Below are 22,136 nucleotides of genomic sequence, written 5' to 3' on the forward strand. Positions count from 1 at the left end.
TTGACAAGCAATTTTGTTAAATTGTTTTGTTTATTAACACTACAACATAGCGTTTCGTGAGGCGGTTGTCGTTGTTGGGTGAAAAGCAAACAGCTGTTTGCTGCGCAGCGCGCTCCTTCACTACAGACTGTCACTATCAATATCTATCTATCTATATCTATCTTTATATATCTCTCTCTCTCTCCCTCTCTCTCAATCTATCTCTCAATTTATAAGGAACCGCAGGAGACAAAGGGTGTTGCTATAGCAACACGTCATGTTTATGTTTACAACATAGGTTTACACCTATGGTTTACACGCGAAATCAATAGCGTGAAAAGGGGTGGGGTCAATATGACCCGCTGGCGGAAATAGCTATAAATTGCAATCTTTTGGGCGATTTCTTCAATCTGACTTCATATTGAAATGTTTTAACAACAGAGGGTGCTACATAACACACTTTCAGGAAAAGTCGCGGACTGGGAGACTTTAATATTTTATTGAAAAAAAGTTACATACAATAAAAAAACAGCTGTTGGTGAAATTGACCCGATGGCGGTGCTAGTGTTAATCCCATGTAATTGTTGAATGAACACAGTCTTCCTTTGAATATGTATAAGTCAGGTGTCTTGAGTAGTCAAAATTACCTACAAATCATTGTACACATTTGTAAATATTATTTTCCACTTCTTACCATTGTAAGTCTATTTTTATGCAGCTCTGCGTGATTTTGTGGCTACAATTCAGGCTAATACGCTACCACAGGTGAAATAAGTACTCATATATTGTACTTGAGTAAAAGTACAAGTATTCAGATCTTGTAGTGAAAGTAGAAGTACTCAGATCTGGTACTTGAGTAAAAGTAGAAGTACTCAGATGTTGTACTTGAGTAAAACTAGAAGTACCAGAGTGCAGGAATACTCTGTTACAGCAAAAGCCCTGCATTCAAAATGTTCCTCAAGTGAAAGTAGAAAAGTATTCTCATCAAAATCTAGTGAAAGTAGCGACAGTAAAAGTAGTCATTGTGCAGATTGGTCCATTTCAGAATAATAGATATGATATGTTTTATAATGATTGATCATGAAAGTGTTCTCAAAGCTGGTAAAGGTGCAGCTAGTTTGAATGACTTTGTATACTGCAGGGTAGCTTGTGGATTTACTCCAGGTGGAACTAAAGTCTGATTTAACACTTGATTATATTTCACATCATTCATCCACATCTGTGAAGTAACTGAAGGTATTAAATACATGTAGAGGAGGAAAAGTACACCATTTAACTCTGACTTGTGTTTACTGCCAATCTAAAAGTACCTAAAAAATAGTAATCAATAATGTATTGAAAAGTTATTTGGCTGATTGTTTTATATTGGCTCAGCCAGGTTATATGGGAGGCCCAGTCTACGTACAGATGGGTCACTCATTTTGAAATATTAAACTTAGTTTTCTTTTCTTTAATTTTTCATCCTCATATAGAATGCTATCACGAAACACACATTTGGTTGTTTATAGCATAAAGATAATCTGATTTAATGTGATGTAGGGAAATAATCATTTGAGTATGTGTATATAGATATGTAATTTACAACAGCTGTAAGATCCTTGAAAAGCTTGAGAATGCACCTTGAAAATGCTTGAAAAGTGCTCGAATTTGACTTTGGAAAAGGTGTAAGAACCCTGAAGTATTAGTGCTGTACTTTTATTAAAGGTTATTGACTGTAAAAATAGCAGATACACCTTTAAAATAACAGTGTTTCACTGCTGAACTTTAAGTTCTGTCACTTTATTGAAGGTGCTTGACCGTAATAATTTAGGATAAAACTGTAAAATAACAGTATTTCACTGCAGAACTTTAAGTTCTGTCACTTTATTGAAGGTGTTTGACCGTAATAATTTAGGATAAAACTGTAAAATAACAGTATTTACATGCTTAACTCTAAATTATGTTCGTAATAAATAAGGGGAGATACCTGTAAAATAACAGTGTTTCTCTGTAAAGGAAATTAATTATATTTACTGTGAATTTACGTTTTTTTCCCATTATTGTAATTAGGGTATTTCACTGTAATTTGACGGTAAGTTTTTGGAATCAAAGCTGCCAGACTTTTTTACCATTTTTTTACAATCTTTTTTTTTACAGTGTAGGGGCTGTGCTGGTTGTAAGGTCTGACCGCTGCAGGAAGGAAGGAAGGACCTGCGGTATGAATCTGTGAGACAGGTGGGGTGCAGCAGCCCATCGCTGAAGGAGCTGCACAGTGAGGACAGGGTGTCCTGGAGGGGGTGGGACATATTGTCCAGCAGGGAGGACAGCTTGGCTGCCATTCTCCTCTCTCCCACCTCCTCCACAGTGTCCAGAGGACTCCTGTATCCCACCTCCTCCACAGTGTACAGAGGACTCCTGCCTCCCACCACCTCCACAGTATCCAGAGGACTCCTGTCTCCCACCACCTCCACAGTGCCCGGAGGACTCCTGTCTCCCACCACCTCCACAGTGTCCAGAGGACTCCCGCCTCCCACCTCCTCCACAGTGTCCAGAGGACTCCCGTCTCCCACCACCTCCACAGTGTCCAGAGGACTCCTGTCTCCCACCACCTCCACAATGTCCAGAGGACTCCCCAGGATAGAGCTTCCTTACCAGTCTGTTCAGTCTCTTCCCGTCAGCAGCCGAGATGCTGCTGCCCCAGCAGGCCACACCATAGAAAATGGCTGATGCCACAACAGAGTCAAAGAAGGTCTGAAGGAGTGCCCCCTGCACCCCGAAAGACCTCAGTCTCCTCAGCAGAAAGAGTCTGCTCTGTCCCTTCTTGTTCAGAGCAGCAGAATGATCAGTCCAGTTTATTGTTCCGATGAACACCCAGGTGTTGTAAGAGTTCACAATCTCAATGTCCGCTCCCTGGATGTTCACTGGGATCGGGGGAGTGTTGGCGCCGTCTGAAACCCACCAACACCCCGCTACAGAGGCTGTGTCCAGTTATCTTTATACATCTGTGGACCCAACACCACTAAACAAGAACACTTTGCTATCCTGGCTCAAAAAGGGTTAAACAAGTTCCCAATTGACATCAGGACACAAGCCTACACATGTTCTATTGCAGATTGGGTTTTCCCACTGCACCTTGGCCAATAAAAAATGCATTTGTTTTTATTTTTGTAGCATGATTCCTTGTATTAAGTCTGTTTCCTGGTTGAATAAACGTGTCTGAATAAGCCAAGTGAAATACAAATATTTATTGGAAATCATCATCTGCCTGTAGTGACACCATTTTCCTGGCAGCAGTTTCAACTTTATTTTTTATTAAAACAAAAATGCAATGTTTTACAGAAATAGTAAGTTTAATAACAAATCTATTATAAAACAAGTATTATTTTTGTAGCATTCAACTAGCGTACAGTTTAATTGTTAGTACATATCCCCCCATGTTTGAAACAGTGAAGTATAGTACTAGGTATCTCCCTTGTTCAAACAATAGCTTTAAGTAATCTACATCCATTAAAAAGGTGTTCTTGCAGTACCACTCTGTTTGATGGCCCTTGGGAATACTTAAATGTGACTTTCAGAAAGAAAAATAAGGCTCTGTAAATGAGGCATGCAAAAGCAGGCGCTTACAAACAGATGTGTTCCCAAACTCTAATTATAATTTACATTTAAGCATTTAGCAGATGCTTTTATCCAGAGCGACCCGCAGTGAGTGCATGAGTAAATGTTTCCTCAAGCATGAGCTGGATAAAGAGCTCGTCCTTCAGAGAGAAATTAGCAGAGAGTGCTACATTAGTCAAGACCAAGACGGTTAAAAAGAAACATCTATCCTGTCAGCAGTCTTCAAATAGGGGGTGGAGCAAAATGTCAGGGACGGGTGAAAGGCTTGAGGTTTGGCAGAAAGGCAGGGTTGGAATCAGGGGCGGACTGGCCATCGGGACATTCGGGACGAATCCCGATGGGCCGGTACTGAAGTGGGCCGGTCGGACGATGTCGACGATGCCGGTAATCGGCAGGGCTCGACATTAAATGGCCCGCTGGCCCGGAAGCACTATTTAGACGGCCCGGTCCAGCATAACGTACTTTCCACTTGCCCTCTCGGGCCACTAAAAATATTGCTTTAAAAAAATGGTCCTGTGGTATTGGCATTTTGACAAGCAATTTAGTTAAATTGTTCCGTTTATTAACGCTACAACATAGCGTTCCGTGAGTCGGTTGTCGTTGTTGGGTGAAAAGCAAACAGCTGTTTGTTGCGGAGCACAGCGCGAGGCTACTACAGACTATCGCGCCACCTAACCATTCGCCAAAATGTTTTTAATACCAGCGGTAACCGGCCAAGCGCCAGGCAAAAAACAATCTTCAAATAAAAGACAGTCACCGGAGGAGTTAAAGGAGAGTGACAGGGAGCTTGAGAAGAAGAGGGAGAGAAAGTTTCAGCCAGCTTGATCGATGGAGTTGGCTTGTGGTGCAGTGACGCTTCCTAAAACCCTTTTATTATCTATCGATTAGATTTATGATTCGAAAATTATAAAAGTAGGGTAGACATGTGGAGATTATCCGGCTGAACAAAACGTGCATTTATCAAACAGGTTTGTTTTCCACAGACCTTAGTTCCAGCTATTTTCCAAAACCCTGTGGAGAAATCCCATTGCTTTTTGTCGAGGGAACCAGCAGCTTACTTCCTGGTTTTAGGACGCGTCACTGGCTGCACCTCTCAATATGATGCCAATATAAACAAGGTCTTCTGTCGGCTCTGTACATAAATGCCGACCTATGCTGACAAGTACAGTTGCAAGAAAAAGTATGCGAACCCTTTGGAATTACCTGGATTTCTGCATAAGTTGGTCATAAAATGTGTTCTGATCTGCACGTTTGAAGTTTGCAAAAGAGCACCTGGATGTTCCACAGCACTACTGGCTACTGGCAGGCTATAATTCATTATCTGTTTGGTGTTTTGAGCTAAAAACATAAAAGACATGTAATGTATATACTGTAAGTGAAGAGTAGACAATATAAAAGGTATTGGCGAAATGTCCCAGGAGTTAAGGAGAATGAAGGTTCTAATCAAATCAATTACATAGCCATTAGATGTCAAACTCGTAATGACAGGAAGGCAGAAAGTGCATTATACAAATAATAATAGAAGACATCTTTTAACAATGATCACAATATCATTAATTTTTTTAAAACAAATATGAACAATTGAGGAAAATGAGGAAGAACTGATGATTCAAATGTTGTAGTACAAGTAGTAATGTAGTTAGTGCATAAATTACTATTGCAACAAATGTGTTAATTTTCTTCATTATTAGTCGATTTATTTTTGGTCGAATGCTCCGGGCCAGTGGTTACAATGGTGGGGCCAGTGATAATACAAGTCCACCGGCCCGGAGGGCTAGAGGCATTTTACCCTTAATGTCTACCTCTGCGGTAAGTCACTAGCACCCCCGTCGACAATTTACTAGCGGTATTTACTTGCGGTACCGCGGTGGGCTGGTGGTACCGAATTGGGCCCGTCGAGAGTCCCGGGCTGATTTGTAGTCCCAGTCCACCCCTGGTTGGAATACATGGATTTTTGTAAAGCACTGATAAATGCAACATCAGTCCAAAACTAGTGGAAGAAAATATTTTCCTCCACTAGTTTTGGACTGATGGTTGTGTGAAGATATTTATTGCAAAATGATTCTCTTTAGTTGAAGTTTCGATCCTTCCAATAACCAAAAATGGTGAACATCTGAGAGACTGTTTCTGCTTTGTCACTTATATCTCTGGAAATAACAAATAGTATGTCATCAAATTCGGACTAGAGATTCATAACATAACATAAAGCAAATATGTCATGTATACCTTTGTCCATCTTTGTAATATCAACACTTAAACACACATGTAAATATAGGCAGAAATGGAATAGGGAATTAACAATCCAAAAGGTATGTACGTATGTTATTTTCCGTCATTCTTAAAGTAATGAGACCGGTCATTCTACAATTTAGTTCATACCAAAAGATAAATAATTATTAAGCTATTCTCCAATTCATTCTCCACCTCTGTTCATGTTTCTCTGCACAGACAGCAGTCGTTTCATCAGCTGCGATCTAAATATGCAGAAAGCAAGGTTGTACACATTATCTCCTTCAGACAATGATAGGACTATCTGACCGAGGCCTTCTGGAGGCTGCTTCTCTGCAAAGAAACGTAACTGGTTGTGTGTTTCAGATGAATTGATTCCTGACTGTCTGTTGGTAAAACGAGCCGTTTGGGGGGACATAACCCGATGGTTGGTTTGGGCAGAGGCGCCGTCATTACGGTGTCTCAGCAAAATGTAAATTCTTCAGCAATAACTTCAAATCAATAGTAAGTGTCTGACATGAGCTTGAAGCTGTGTTTTGGTATACGGTTCTTTCTGTTATCCTTTCTGTACTGTTATCCTATTATAGTTTTGTAGGTCCTCTACTAAACTGTGGTGCCCATGGGGAAGGAGCCGTAACTGGGCAAGGAACAGAGTCCCGAGAGTACAGAGTGCAGAATCCAGGCCAAAGTGTTGGGTTGAATCAATCTCTTTAGGGTGGTTGTATAGGCAGCAGCAGTGTTTCTTATGTAGGCCAGCAGTTGGTGGACAAGTGTTTAGAGGAGTTACATGGCAGCAACATTTTGGGAGGTTTAAAGCCTCTTACACACCAAACTGACACCAAAGAACACCAAAGAACACGTCCCGACGGAACGTCGCCTCACTTCTCCTGCGTCTTGGCCATGTGTCGCACTGGAACACACCGCAAAGACTTCAGCCGACGGCCAAGCAGCACGTACGAACTGTGCATGCGTGAGTGGCAATAACTCTCCTTACCAGCAGGCGGCGGTAGTGTGTATTCGTCATTCAAAAGAGGCAACAACTGGAAGACAGACTGCGTGATAACCGAGAGAAGAAGAACAGACGGCGTAATATAAGCAAACAACGAATAGCGTGTGCGTTCCATTTTCACTCAACAGCGAGAAGCTCATGGGGCTTTCCCGAACCTTTGTCGAGAGCTGGACTTAAAGAGCAACTTGCAGGTTTTTTTTTTTCTACATTTATGCTTAAACTTGCTTGAAAATTACAATTAAAAAATTGAATGCAGGATTTGATATGTTTTACGAGACACAAGGGCAGGAATTCAGAGGGAAAGGAGCAATTTTGAGCTCTGCCCTTAAAAACGGCTTTTTTTTAAGGTCAAACGCGTCATATTCCATCACAAAGGGGACACATCTCAGCTCTCTGACCGCGGGAATAGTTAGTAGTTGCGTTGAGCAGTTGTGTTGGCGGTTGTTTTTTAGTGAGCTGGTATTTTTTGTTAGTTTTACACTGTATTTCACCATTTGTAATCATGGTGCAGTATTGTGTTTGTGCAGGTTGCACAAATACCAGCCTGTCAGGACAAACGTTTATCAGGAAACAATATTACATCTCTCTCCCCCCCCTTCCCTGCTCTCTCTCTCCCCTCCGGTACAGACGTAATGTGGATTTGCATTAGGTAACGTGAGATACGGCTGATACTTGCGCATTAGTTTCTGTTATGGATCAGTATCAACAGTCCTGCCAGTAACGTTACTATATTATCAATGCTACTTTAGTTATAGCCTGATATATGATAGCTAACTTTACAATGTTGTGATGTGACGTTAGCTAACATTCTGTAGCTAATGCCAATCACTCACCAAGATAGCTGCCCCTTCCCTGCTCTCTCTCTCCTCTCCGGTACAGCTCCGAAGGTCGCTGCTCTCTCTCCCCCCCCCCCCCCCCTCCTTCCCTGCTCTCTCTCTTCCCTCTGGTACAGCACTGTAAGGTAGTGTGGATTTGCATTAGGTAACGCGAGATACGGCTGATACTTGCGCATTAGTTTCTGTTATGGATCAGTATCAACAGTCCTGCCAGTAACGTTACTATATTATCAATGCTACTTTAGTTATAGCCTGATATATGATATCTAACTTTACAATGTTGTGATGTGACGTTAGCTAACATTCTGTAGCTAACGCCGGTCACATACCAAGATAGCTGTGCAGTTCTCCACTGGTTCTCCTCACACCACAGCTCAATTTCTCTCCGATGGCCGTTATTTATTCTAATCCTTGGCTGCTCCTGGCCTCTTGGACGCCTAGCAGGCTCATAATTATAAGGTCGTGGTCCGTCATATCCATTTGAATATACATGTTCAACTTCTTCTGTCTTCTGTGTCGAAACTAGCATTGGGATCCATGTATATTAATATGTTACAACGGCCGCTATTCCCCTTGTTTCCCCTTTGTTACGTCACACGCGGGAGGTCACGTGGGGAGGCTTTTTTGATGCGGAAGTAAAAATGTCTTACAAAAACGACGCCAGATGTCACTGTAGTGTATATTTATGTATATATATTTTTAAATCTAGTGTATACATCATTTTCCTACACATTTATTCACAGGTGTCTTTAACCTGGAAGTTGCTCTTTAAATTAAGTCTCAGATTTGCCTTCTTAATAGTTTGTTTGGGTCCCTCACTTACGTCCCGCTTCTCATGCACTGATTCGCTAGCTGAACAGCCAATCAGAGCGATGTTAAATCGGCGGGGGAAGTTGTCGGCGCGGCCGAAAAGACACGCCGGTGCGGGACACACCAATTTGAGTGGGGCGACACAACGCTCATCGACGGCCCGACATCTATCGAGGCCGAAAATTGTCTCTGTGTGTCCGGAGATTTAGAGAGGCTTTGGCTGTAGAATTCTGGATGAGCTGCGAGGGCCTCCAAATGGATTCGGAAATGGAGTTACAGACACAAGCCTTGAGACATGAAGGCTTTGGAACGGGAGCTAAACAGAATTCAAGCACCAACGTGTGCCGGGGAGGAGGAGGAGGAGGAGAAGGAGGAGGGAACAGTGTCTGCAATGTGGGACTTGTAGCTAATTGTCATGTAAAGGGTTTTAGAGGAGCAGGTTTTAGCGCCCAATATATAAAAGCTCCCCATTAGATTTAAGTCCGCTCACATTTTGAATTCTCTTTTCGAATAGATTTTGCAACAATCAAATGACTCTTGTCAAGTGAACTGAATGTATATTTATATAGCAGGACATGTAACGTAACGTAAAGTATAATTACAATCATGAATGCATAGGATCAGAGATAAAGAAGGCTAACATAGCGACTGGTTTCTTAGCAAAAGTGAGTTGTAACTCTCAGTTTGACTCAGACAACATAAGGAAAGGAGGTAGCTACACATGTCTCACTTAGAGAATATAGGGAGTCCCCAATATGTAATCCAAAAACAACAGAAAAGGCATTTAACTAAAAATAGTTAGCGCGCAGAAGCTGCAGCATGAAGAATACATAAAGCCAGAGAGGACAGCTCCTCTGTGCTGAGGGCTGCATGTGTGTGGGAGTCCCTGGCTGAACACAGCTCCTCTGCGCTGAGGGCTGCATGTGTGTGGGAGTCCCTGGCTGAACACAGCTCCTCTGTGCTGAGGGCTGCATGTGTGTGGGAGTCCCTGGCTGAACACAGCTCCTCTGCGCTGAGGGCTGCGTGTGTGTGGGAGTCCCTGGCTGAACACTCTCCTCTGCGCTGAGGGCTGCACGTGTGTGGGAGCCCCTGGCTGAACACAGTCCCCCACTAAATGATGTTACCGTCTGGATGACTGGATGAGCTTTCCATCCCAGCTGGGGATTCTGCCGACATTAGGAGAGTTATACAAAATAATATAGGCTAAACGATGCTCGACAGGTTGGGAAGCAACTATGTTATAATTTCCAGCAAAAAATACCTTGGTGCATTTTGACACAAGTTGTAAAAATAAGTTGGTGTGCTTGTTAGCTCAGATTCATTATCTAGCATCAAACATTATGCTTTGCATTGGTTCCATATTCAATTTAATTTGAACATGTTACTATGTATCCTATTAATTCAATGCTATTACTGCATACTGTATGTAGAGTTTTTACTCACCTAAGGATTTATTAAGTCCATTTTGCCTAAGGTAATGCAATCTAAAGCCAATTGTGAGACATTCAGCAGTGCTGTGTCTTGCACACTTGTCTTTAGTGCACTGTGAGAAACTTGCGCAGTTTCTGAATTTCGACCATGTAATGCTATCTCAACTTGCACATGGCTGCTGTGCTATAACCAGAAGGGGCGACTACTGCTGTTAGCAAACTAGCTAGTGGTCGTTGCTAGCTTGCAGTACCAAATCATTACAGACTGCTTTACACCTATAGAATGAATGCTGTCTTCTTCACAACACCTGTTTAGTGGTACGTTACTAACATTGTGATAACAACAAAATGTATAAGTGTTCACTGTTTACTGTTCACTGCAGCAACAGCAATCGTGGCTGTTTGCTTTGCCCACATGTTACAAAGTCTTAAAACATTCTGAACATTACTATCTGCTGCAGAGTAGATTTGTGTTCCCATACTTGTTTCAAGTTAACGTATAGGCTTGGGGAGTGCCAGGTTACATGTAACAGGATGATGTAACCAGGACACAAAGATGTGAGTGTACAGTTATATTAAAAAAAATCAGATTACTGATCATTTTTGTGATCATATTTTGATATTTGTGTTGTGATATTTGAGCCTGTGTGAGTGCATCTGAATGGCTAAGTATGCATACAGAGGGGGATAATGGAATGCTACAGCCAACCAATCTGGTTAATGTACCAAGACATTTTTCTATGACAAACAAATTGTGATTCTCACTACACATTTGTCAAATTCCGACCCTTGATCAGTTGCCATACATTTCAAACTAAGTACCATTCAAGCGCTCCACTTGGTTGAGCTAAGGAACAGCTGTGTTTTGGCTAAAAGAGGTTGATTATGTAAAACGTTATTTACGTAAGGTCAAATAAGTTACAGGGTTCTTACACCTTTTCCAAAGTCAAATTCAAGCACTTTTCAAGCATTTTCAAGGTGCATTCTCAAGCTTTTCAAGCATCTTACAGCTGTTGTAAATTACATATTTATATACACATACTCAAATGATTATTTCCCTACCTCACATTAAATCAGATTATCTTTATGCTATAAACAACCAAATGTGTGTTTCGTGATAGCATTCTATATGAGGATGAAAAATTAAAGAAAAGAAAACTAAGTTTAATATTTCAAAATGAGTGACCCATCTGTACGTAGACTGGGCCTCCCATATAACCTGGCTGAGCCAATATAAAACAATCAGCCAAATAACTTTTCAATACATTATTGATTAATATTTTTTTGGTACTTTTAGGTTGGCAGTAAACACAAGTCAGAGTTAAATTGTGTACTTTTCCTCCTCTACATGTATTTAATACCTTCAGTTACTTCACAGATGTGGATGAATGATGTGAAATATAATCAAGTGTTAAATCAGACTTTAGTTCCACCTGCAGTAAATCCACAAGCTACCCTGCAGTATACAAAGTCATTCAAACTAGCTGCACCTTTACCAGCTTTGAGAACACTTTCATGATCAATCATTATAAAACATATCATATCTATTATTCTGAAATGGACCAATCTGCACAATGACTACTTTTACTGTCGCTACTTTCACTAGATTTTGATGAGAATACTTTTCTACTTTCACTTGAGGAACATTTTGAATGCAGGGCTTTTGCTGTAACAGAGTATTCCTGCACTCTGGTACTTCTACTTTTACTCAAGTACAACATCTGAGTACTTCTACTTTTACTCAAGTACCAGATCTGAGTACTTCTACTTTCACTACAAGATCTGAATACTTGTACTTTTACTCAAGTACAATATATGAGTACTTATTTCACCTCTGGTAGCGTATTAGCCTGAATTGTAGCCACAAAATCACGCAGAGCTGCATAAAAATAGACTTATAATGGTAAGAAGTGGAAAATAATATTTACAAATGTGTACAATGATTTGTAGGTAATTTTGACTACTCAAGACACCTGACTTATACATATTCAAAGGAAGACTGTGTTCATTCTACAATTACATGGGATTGACACTAGCACCGCCATCGGGTCAATTTCACCCACAGCTGTTTTTTTATTGTATGTAACTTTTTTTCAATAAAATATTAAAGTCTCCCAGTCCGGGACTTTTCCTGAAAGTGTGTTATGTAGCACCCTCTGTTGTTAACATTTTTCAATATGAAGTCAGATTGAAGAAATCGCCCAAAAGATTGCCATTTATAGCTATTTCCGCCAGCGGGTCATATTGACCCCACCCCTTTTCACGCTATTGATTTCGCGTGTAAACCATAGGTGTAAACCTATGGTGTAAACATAAACATGACGTGTTGCTATAGCAACACCCTTTGTCTCCTGCGGTTCCTTATAGATTGAGAGATAGATTGAGAGAGAGGGAGAGAGAGAGAGAGATATAAAGATAGATATAGATAGATAGATAGATAGATAGATAGATAGATAGATAGATAGATAGATAGATATTGATAGTGACAGTAGTGAAGGAGCGCGCTGCGCAGCAAACAGCTGTTTGCTTTTCACCCAACAACGACAACCGCCTCACGAAACGCTATGTTGTAGTGTTAATAAACAAAACAATTTAACAAAATTGCTTGTCAAAATACCAATACCACAGGACCATTTTTTTTTTTAAGCAATATTTTTTTAGTGGCCCGAGCGGGCAAATTGAAATTACGTTATGCTGGCCGGGGTGTCTAAATAGTGCTTCCGGGACAGCGTTCCATTTATAATGTTGAGCCCTGTATATCATATGAAAAGCTGAGAGTCCACAGATTCTATTGGTATACGTTTCATCCCTGTGCGACCAAAAGGATATTAAACTTGTCGGCAAATTCAGATGATAAATACAACTTTGAAGCTTGTAAAGGCATAATTACAAGCGGAGAACGGAGTAATTTAACGTCACAGCAAGCGTAACAACAGCCGGTGTTTCTTGTGAGTGTTTCCCCGGTACACAAACACAATACACACAAATGCAAAAATACACAAACACACACACACTCGCGAGCTTCCCCCAGACCAGTAATACAAACTAAAATGTGTCTTCGGGTCAATGTGACTGATTTCGATAGAGCAAGTAACATTTGGTTTAGGCACGAAACATATTACCAGTAGAAATACATTGCTTTTAAAATCGTTCTGTCTCGAATCAATAGATTATATTTTGTGACTATTACAAAATGCCGTGAGACTGGGTTGAATTACAAGTGAGTGCTTCATCCTCTGAACACCACAGAATGGCGACTGTAACGCACATAACATAGGTACGCTCCTCTGAAATGATTGTCCCCTGCAATTATTATCCCTCATTCAGCTTGCTAACGTTAGCTTAAACAAACGTAACATGCAACGTTAGCCTAATCTAAAATGCTCTACTACGGCGTACCTTTCATGTGGCTCGTCAGCGCCTGTTTGTAGATGTAGGTGCATTAATAAACAAGGCAAATCAGGCTGTGTCTCAACGCCGTGTATTCACATTAAGCATGTAATCATACAACTGGGGTAGAGTCACGTGAGGCAGATATATAACACAGGCACAATACGTCCACAGGGTGGAGCTGCAACCTAGCCTAAACCATTCTGTAACATCTCCCTTCCTTTTTGTTAAGTAACAACACAGGATCAATACTGCCATTAAACTGTTGACCTTTAAACAGAACATTAATCAAATGATTTCAACAACAAATAGTGCACCTAGCAAAGACACTTCAATAATAGCCGGATCAGAACACATCAGCAATAAACTCAGAACAATCAATCACATTTGTTTTACAATCTCTCCACTTCCTTTTTTTTTTTTTTTTTTTAAATCTTTATCGTCCATGTGTGTTTGAGTGCGCACAGTCCAAGTGTGTGTGTGTGAGTGCGTGTGTGTGTCCTAGAGGTCAAGTCTGTCAGGAGGTCTAATCAGCCGTCCGCTCCGGGAGAAGGCCCGACCCTGTAACTCACGGCATGGTGTACCCCCAGTCTGCGGGGAAGACCGCGACGACCTCGGGGGTGATGGCCTTGGAGACTCCTCGGGGACGCAGACGACCTCTCTGGCGCTCCCCCCACTCGCAGGCTGCTCCGGGGCCGATTCTGGGCCGATTCTGGGAGAACTGACGGCTGGAGAAGGGCCGCTGGTCGAAGATCAACCCTGTTGCGCCGATACGTGGTCCCCTCCACACCGACCAGATAGGACCGGAGTCCCAACTGCTGAAGGCACACACTTCTCCTCCATCGGCCCGTCCTGTCTCCCGGGAGCGGCTTCATCCGTATGGGCTGGCCGACGTTCAGCTCCGGCAGATCCTTGGCAGATCTGTCATACGTCAGCTTTGCTGCTTGATGTTTCACTTTCAGCTTGTCAGGAACACCCGTGATGACCTGAGGCGCCAGTAGCTGGTCGGCCACAGGGAGAAGGGTTCTCAGTCTCCGCGACATAAGCCGCTGTGCTGGGCTGCAATGCATACCCTCAGTGGGCGTATTTCTCCAATGCAATATGGCCCTCCAGGGGTCCTCTTTGGCACGGTCTGCCCTTCTGCACAGGCTCTTTACAATTTTCACTGCTGACTCCGCTTTGCCATTAGCCTTTGGGTGCCTCGGTGAGGACATGACATGCTCAAAACCCCACTCTCTCGCAAACGCCCGGAACTCTCCACCGGCAAACTGGCCTCCACCATCAGAAATGGCCCTGTCTGGGACACCGTAGCGTGCAAACTGTGCCTTGCATCTACGGATCGTGGTGTCCGCTGATAGGTCAGGGAGCAGGTCGATCTCCCAAAAGTCAGAATAATGGTCCACCACGGGCAAGAAGTTCTGTGCTGCGTAGCTGTACAGATCCATGCTTACTAGCTGCCAGGGATGTGTGGGGAGCGGGTGTGACATCATAGTCTCTTTCTGTTTGTGTGCATACTCATTGCACACAGAGCACTTTTGCACATAATCCTTGACTTCCCCTTGCATACCGGGCCAGTAAAGTGTATCACGGGCCTGCCTGTAGCACGCCTCGCCCCCCACGTGGTTGTAGTGGATCCGTCTCAGCATTTCCGGGCGCATAGCTTTTGGAATGATGACGCGCTGACTCCTGAAGAGCACGCCATCCTGTGCACTTATCTCATCTCTGACGGCCCAGTAGTCCCTGACGGCTCCAGGGGTCTCCTCTTTGTGTCCTGGCCAGCCCTCCAGCACGACAGACTTAAGTGTTTGAAGACACACATCCTCCTCAGTGTGTGTCCGAATCTGTGCCAGGTGTTGGCTGCTGACATTTAAATAGTCTGCCTGCTGAATGGCCGCCGTGTCACACTGCTCCTGCTGCATGCTGCAGACCATTTCACGTTGGTACAGTGTGTCTGTTCTCTGTGGCGGGGTGGTGGCTCTGCTGAGCGTGTCACTTATGTACATCTCAGGGCCTGGCTTGTATACCACCGCAAGGCAGTAATTCTGAAGTGTGAGGAGCATGCTCTGAAGGCGCTTTGGCGCACTGAGGAGGGGCTTGGTGAAGATGGACACCAGCGGGCGGTGGTCGGTCTCTGCAGTCACATCACCCCTCCCATATAGATAGTAGTGGAAGCGTTGGCAGGCGAATACGATGCTCAGGCACTCCTTTTCAATCTGTGCATAATTTTGCTCTGTTTGGGTCAATGCCCGGGAGGCGAATGCGACAGGCTGTCCCCCTTGAAGCAAGCAGCAGCCCAGACCCGCCTGACTGGAGTCGCTCTGTACGGTGACTGGCTTGCGGACGTCATAGTACCTTAGGACTGGCACCGCCGTGACCAGTGCCTTGATTTCCTTCATGGCGGCATCATGTTTGGGCAGCCAGTGCCACATCACATCCTTGTCCAGCAGTCTCCTCAGCGGCTCACATACCGCTGACAAGCGTGGCATGAATCTGGACAGATAGTTCACAAATCCGACACACCGCTGGACCCCTTTTGCGTCTGTGGGGTTTGGCATGTCCAGCACCGCCCTGACTTTGTCAGGGTCAGCCTTGAGGCCCTCCGCGGACAGTATGTGGCCGTGGAAGCGGACCTCCTTCACTCGGAACTGCAGCTTTTTCAGGCCCAGTCTCAGCTTTACTTCCCTGCATCTGTCCATCAGAGCGATGAGGTTTGTGTCATGGTCGCGATTGGCCTCATCCTCTGTGTCCCCACAGCCGACTACAAGGATGTCATCAGCTATGGGCTCAATCCCTGTCAAGCCAGCCAGCAGCTCATGCTGCTTCCTTTGATACAGCTCCGGGGCTACTGACACACCAAAAGGAAGTTTTAGCCAACGTTTCCTACCCCTCGGTGTCCAGAATGTTGTCATCAGGCTGCTCTCTTCCTCCAAGCGGCACTGCAGGAATGCATCACGTGCATCCACCAGGGTGAATATACGTGCCTTTGGCAGCTTATACAACACGTCATCTAAAGTGGGCATAAGGTAGTGGGACCGTTTCAGAGCACGGTTGAGATGCTTTGGGTCAATGCATAGTCTCAATTTGTCTGGCTTTTTTACTATGACTAGATTGCTAATCCAGTCCGTGGGTTGAGTGACTGTGGTCAAGTGTCCCTCCTCTTCATATCGATCAAGCTGAGCCTTAACAGCTGCCTTGAGGGCCACTGGAACTTTCCTGGGAGCACACTGCACCGGTGTCACAGTGCTGTCCAGCTCAAAGTGAATATCACCGGGCAGAGACTCAACAGGGCTGGTGAACACGTCGTGGTAGGTGCTGACAAGACACTCCTTGGTCAGGTCTCCCTTCCTGCAGTGCTCCACCTTATTCAGCTCCTCAGGAATGGTGAAGCGTATCAGACCAAGTCTCTCACATGTCTCACCCGAAAGCAAGGGCCCCTGGCCAGTATGCACGATCTCAAAGTCCAGTCTGTGCGTCGTACCCCTAATTTTAAATTAGGGGTTAGGGAATGTTCCGGTATTTGGACAACATTAACATGGGATCACTCCGGTCAATGTACGTACTTCGTCTCACTGGAATATTAATGGCCAGATTGAATACAACATCGACCCAAATTCTCCGGTCAATGACAGGAGAGTTTTGAAAGTGACAAAACACTGTTCCACACATTTAAAAACACTTAATCAATGTTTACCCAGGATCCATGCACCTTTCCTGGCTTGTAAAATGTGGTGATGCGCCCTGGAGGTAGCGGGTAGGCTCTGTGCGTGGTGCTGAACCCCTGCCTGTCTATGTGGAGTACAAAAACAAACAAAGACAAACACCTTTAAGGTCACCAGGGTCGTGAGGTTCTGGTTCTGGCGGTGTGCATGGAGGGGTTTAGTCCGAGTGAGGAGTGCTCGAGCGTGGGAGGATGTGTAAGGCAGAGGAGGGGAACAAAAGGTGTGTGCAGGAGCAGGGAGAAAAGAGAAAATAAAAAGACTCAAAGTGTTCCACCTTCCAGCAGCAGCAGCAGCAGCAGCAGCGGGCCCGCGGTGCTGAACACCTGCCTGTCTATGTGGAGTACAAAAACAAACAAAGACAAACACCTTTAAGGTCACCAGGGTCGTGAGGTTCTGGTTCTGGCGGTGTGCATGGAGGGGTTTGACCTGGCTCCCCGACACAATGCACATAGTCTGGAGCAGCGGAGCAGCGGCTGGGCCGTGTTCCCCCTTCTGTCCATTTGCCTATCAGTTTGTTAACGAAGTGGACAGAGGCTGTTTTTCGCCCCTAAAAGTGACTTTTAATGGTGTTTTTTGTATTTAAATGATGGGTCTTATCGTTCTCCAGGGTCCCCGACACAATGAAACTAGTCTGGAGCTCGCTGGGGTCCCGCAAAATGCTTTAATCACGATTTGGTCCATTTCCCCATCAGTTTGTTAACGAAGTGGACAGAGGCTGTTTTTTGCCCCTAAAAGTGACTTTTAATGGTGTTTTTTGTATTTAAATGATGGGTCTTATCATTGTGGAGGGTCCCCAAGACAATGCAACTAGTCTGGAGCTCGCTGGGGTCCCGCAAATGCTTTAATCACGATTTGGTCCATTTCCCCATCAGTTTGTTAACGAAGTGGACAGAGGCTGTTTTTTGCCCCTAAAAGTGACTTTTAATGGTGTTTTTGGCATTTAAATGATGGGTTTTATCATTCTCCAGGGTCCCCGACACAATGAAACTAGTCTGGAGCTCGCTGGGGTCCCGCAAAATGCTTTAATCACGATTTTGTCCATTTCCCCATCAGTTTGTTAACGAAGTGGACAGAGGCTGTTTTTTGCCCCTAAAAGTGACTTTTAATGGTGTTTTTTGTATTTAAATGATGGGTTTTATATTTCTCCAGGGTCCCCGACACAATGAAACTAGTCTGGAGCTCGCTGGGGTCCCGCAAATGCTTTAATCACGATTTTGTCCTTTTCCCCATCAGTTTGTTAACGAAGTGGACAGAGGCTGTTTTTTGCCCCTAAAAGTGACTTTTAATGGTGTTTTTGGCATTTAAATGATGTGTTTTATCATTCTCCAGGGTCCCCGACACAATGCACATAGTCTGGAGCTCGCTGGGGTCCCGCAAAATGCTTTAATCACGATTTGGTCCATTTCCCCATCAGTTTGTTAACGAAGTGGACAGAGACTGTTTTTTGCCCCTAAAAGTGACTTTTAATGGTGTTTTTTGTATTTAAATGATGTGTTTTATCATTCTCCAGGGTCCCCGACACAATGCACATAGTCTGGAGCTCGCTGGGGTCCCGCAAATGCTTTAATCACACTTTTGTCCATTTGCCCATCAGTTTGTTAACGAAGTGGACAGAGGCTGTTTTTTGCCCCTAAAAGTGACTTTTAATGGTGTTTTTTGTATTTAAATGATGGGTTTTATCGTTCTCCAGGGTCCCCGACACAATGAAACTAGTCTGGAGCTCGCTGGTGTCCCGCAAATGCTTTAATCAGGCGTTTTAACACTTTTCCCCACGAAAACGATTTTTAATCATTTTTTGGGGGCTATATAAATCAAATTCCGGTTAATGCCGAGCACAATCGTACCTTTTACTATTTTAATGTATTTGCATGATATATCTTTGGGCTATAAAAGCGACATGTTTGGATGACTTTGTCAGTTTATGGAGCTTATCCCACAAATCCCGGATGATCCGGGCCAAATTTGGGAGCTCATAGGCAGCCTGCCATAGGCCCCCACCCGTGGAATGAAAAAAAAATGAAAGAAAACGGTCAATTATATGTTAAAATAAACAAAAAATGAACTTTTAAAATTACATGGGTTAGGGAATGTTCCGGTATTTGGACAACATTAACATGGGATCACTCCGGTCAATGTACGTACTTCGTCTCACTGGAATATTAATGGCCAGATTGAATACAACATCGACCCAAATTCTCCGGTCAATGACAGGAGAGTTTTGAAAGTGACAAAACACTGTTCCACACATTTAAAAACACTTAATCAATGTTTACCCAGGATCCATGCACCTTTCCTGGCTTGTAAAATGTGGTGATGCGCCCTGGAGGTAGCGGGTAGGCTTTGTGCGTGGTGCTGAACCCCTGCCTGTCTATGTGGAGTACAAAAACAAACAAAGACAAACACCTTTAAGGTCACCAGGGTCGTGAGGTTCTGGTTCTGGCGGTGTGCATGGAGGGGTTTAGTCCGAGTGAGGAGTGCTCGAGCGTGGGAGGATGTGTAAGGCAGAGGAGGGGAACAAAAGGTGTGTGCAGGAGCAGGGAGAAAAGAGAAAATAAAAAGACTCAAAGTGTTCCACCTTCCAGCAGCAGCAGCAGCAGCAGCAGCGGGCCCGCGGTGCTGAACCCCTGCCTGTCTATGTGGAGTACAAAAACAAACAAAGACAAACACCTTTAAGGTCACCAGGGTCGTGAGGTTCTGGTTCTGGCGGTGTGCATGGAGGGGTTTGACCTGGCTCCCCGACACAATGCACATAGTCTGGAGCAGCGGAGCAGCGGCTGGGCCGTGTTCCCCCTTCTGTCCATTTGCCTATCAGTTTGTTAACGAAGTGGACAGAGGCTGTTTTTCGCCCCTAAAAGTGACTTTTAATGGTGTTTTTTGTATTTAAATGATGGGTCTTATCGTTCTCCAGGGTCCCCGACACAATGAAACTAGTCTGGAGCTCGCTGGGGTCCCGCAAAATGCTTTAATCACGATTTGGTCCATTTCCCCATCAGTTTGTTAACGAAGTGGACAGAGGCTGTTTTTTGCCCCTAAAAGTGACTTTTAATGGTGTTTTTTGTATTTAAATGATGGGTCTTATCATTGTGGAGGGTCCCCAAGACAATGCAACTAGTCTGGAGCTCGCTGGGGTCCCGCAAATGCTTTAATCACGATTTGGTCCATTTCCCCATCAGTTTGTTAACGAAGTGGACAGAGGCTGTTTTTTGCCCCTAAAAGTGACTTTTAATGGTGTTTTTGGCATTTAAATGATGGGTTTTATCATTCTCCAGGGTCCCCGACACAATGAAACTAGTCTGGAGCTCGCTGGGGTCCCGCAAAATGCTTTAATCACGATTTTGTCCATTTCCCCATCAGTTTGTTAACGAAGTGGACAGAGGCTGTTTTTTGCCCCTAAAAGTGACTTTTAATGGTGTTTTTTGTATTTAAATGATGGGTTTTATATTTCTCCAGGGTCCCCGACACAATGAAACTAGTCTGGAGCTCGCTGGGGTCCCGCAAATGCTTTAATCACGATTTTGTCCTTTTCCCCATCAGTTTGTTAACGAAGTGGACAGAGGCTGTTTTTTGCCCCTAAAAGTGACTTTTAATGGTGTTTTTGGCATTTAAATGATGTGTTTTATCATTCTCCAGGGTCCCCGACACAATGCACATAGTCTGGAGCTCGCTGGGGTCCCGCAAAATGCTTTAATCACGATTTTGTCCATTTCCCCATCAGTTTGTTAACGAAGTGGACAGAGGCTGTTTTTTGCCCCTAAAAGTGACTTTTAATGGTGTTTTTTGTATTTAAATGATGGGTTTTATATTTCTCCAGGGTCCCCGACACAATGAAACTAGTCTGGAGCTCGCTGGGGTCCCGCAAATGCTTTAATCACGATTTTGTCCTTTTCCCCATCAGTTTGTTAACGAAGTGGACAGAGGCTGTTTTTTGCCCCTAAAAGTGACTTTTAATGGTGTTTTTGGCATTTAAATGATGTGTTTTATCATTCTCCAGGGTCCCCGACACAATGCACATAGTCTGGAGCTCGCTGGGGTCCCGCAAAATGCTTTAATCACGATTTGGTCCATTTCCCCATCAGTTTGTTAACGAAGTGGACAGAGGCTGTTTTTTGCCCCTAAAAGTGACTTTTAATGGTGTTTTTTGTATTTAAATGATGTGTTTTATCATTCTCCAGGGTCCCCGACACAATGCACATAGTCTGGAGCTCGCTGGGGTCCCGCAAATGCTTTAATCACACTTTTGTCCATTTGCCCATCAGTTTGTTAACGAAGTGGACAGAGGCTGTTTTTTGCCCCTAAAAGTGACTTTTAATGGTGTTTTTTGTATTTAAATGATGGGTCTTATCGTTCTCCAGGGTCCCCGACACAATGAAACTAGTCTGGAGCTCGCTGGTGTCCCGCAAATGCTTTAATCAGGCGTTTTAACACTTTTCCCCACGAAAACGATTTTTAATCATTTTTTGGGGGCTATATAAATCAAATTCCGGTTAATGCCGAGCACAATCGTACCTTTTACTATTTTAATGTATTTGCATGATATATCTTTGGGCTATAAAAGCGACATGTTTGGATGACTTTGTCAGTTTATGGAGCTTATCCCACAAATCCCGGATGATCCGGGCCAAATTTGGGAGCTCATAGGCAGCCTGCCATAGGCCCCCACCCGTGGAATGAAAAAAAAATGAAAGAAAACGGTCAATTATATGTTAAAATAATCAAAAAATGAACTTTTAAAATTACATGGGAGAGGGGATCTGAAAAATTGGAGAAGGGGAAAAGTGTTCGGCGCTTCGGGACGAAGCCCCGAACACTTTTCCCCTCCCCCGTTGCAAGGTACAACGGAGAGGGGAATCCAGACTTCCCCTCCTCCGTTGTAAAAAACCGTTCATGTTTTACAAGCTACCTTCTGCACGAAATCGGAAACCCGGTTTTTGAGAGGACTCAGAAAAAAAACGGCTGTGTAACTTCATGGAGGAATTCATCCGCTGTATGTGCACTTTGGCTCGGATACATTTTGTTGCCTGGAGACCCCCCAGCATGGTTCTTACCAAACTTAAAGTTTTTGAACTGGGCTCTGGAGGAAGGTGAGGGGAGTTGACAGGGGACTTTATCCGCCTTATGGGGCACTATTCTCGGATACATT

This window comes from Notothenia rossii, assembly GCF_949606895.1.
Source record: "Notothenia rossii genome assembly, chromosome: 3".
NCBI classification, from domain to species: Eukaryota; Metazoa; Chordata; class Actinopteri; order Perciformes; family Nototheniidae; genus Notothenia; species Notothenia rossii.